We start from the raw sequence: 891 nt of genomic DNA, 5'->3' as shown, positions 1-891 counted from the left end.
GCAGGGCTACAGTGTATGGTGGTTTGAATAAGAATGGGTGCCAATAGGCTCTGATATTTGAATTTTTTTTTTGCCACAAAGTGTTTTTATTTTCATCAATCATACAAATAATTTTCTATAATATCCCAGGGCAAACCGGTGAAATTTGGCAGGCCGATTAGTGGAGGGGTCCCCTTCAGTGACCTGCGGGTCGGTGGCATCGGCTCAGAGTGCCCGGGTTTCACAGTGCAGCTTGTGGCTCACATCCATCTTGCAGGTAGCTCTTCCTCCACATCACTAGGTGGTCTTGGAGATGACAGGGTGGGGTGGGGTGGGGTGGGGAAATCTTCCTAGGCTTTTAGGAGATTTCACTCCTCCTTTCCTGTTCAATGGTCTCTTTGGTTGGCAGGGTGTTCTTCTCCTGCGTCTCGGTTTTCTTCAGCTTGGCCTTATCGAAGCTGGAGATTTCCCCCATGTCCCGCTTGTCTGCCATTTTCTTACAACTCGTGGATTCTCTCTCCGAGCTCGCGCTGCAGGTGCTCCCACTCTCGTTGCTGCAGCAAGAGACCGATATTTGAATTTTTACTCAGCAAGAATTGACACTATTTGAAAGGACTAGAAGGATTAGGAGGTGTGGCCTTGTTGAAGGAAGTGTGTCACTGGGGCTCAGCTTTGAGGTTTCAAATGCCTTTATCTACCAAGCCGAGAGTCTCTCCCTCTGTCTATGAATCATGATCTAGCTCTGAGTTACTGCTCCAGCACCTGCCTGCTGGCCACTGTGCTCCCTGTCATGATGATAATGGAGGAAACCTCTGAAAATGTAAACAAACCTCCAGTTAAACGCTTTCTTTTATGAGAGTTGCCTTGGTCATGGTGTCTCTTCATAGCAGTAGAGCAGCGACTAAGACACAG

General features: G+C 48.0%; 1 pseudogene; it reads right to left on the bottom strand.

Annotated features, from left to right (window-relative positions):
- Positions 1 to 337: 337 nt before the first annotated feature.
- On the bottom strand, positions 338 to 472 carry LOC110285116 (thymosin beta-10 pseudogene; annotated as a pseudogene).
- Between the last annotated feature and the right edge of the window lie 419 nt (positions 473 to 891).

The sequence above is a fragment of the Mus caroli genome, unplaced genomic scaffold (genome assembly GCF_978045245.1).
Source record: "Mus caroli unplaced genomic scaffold, Mus_caroli_1 scaffold_19, whole genome shotgun sequence".
In the NCBI taxonomy this organism is placed as follows: domain Eukaryota; kingdom Metazoa; phylum Chordata; class Mammalia; order Rodentia; family Muridae; genus Mus; species Mus caroli.
This window is presented reverse-complemented; position numbering and strand designations above follow the sequence as displayed.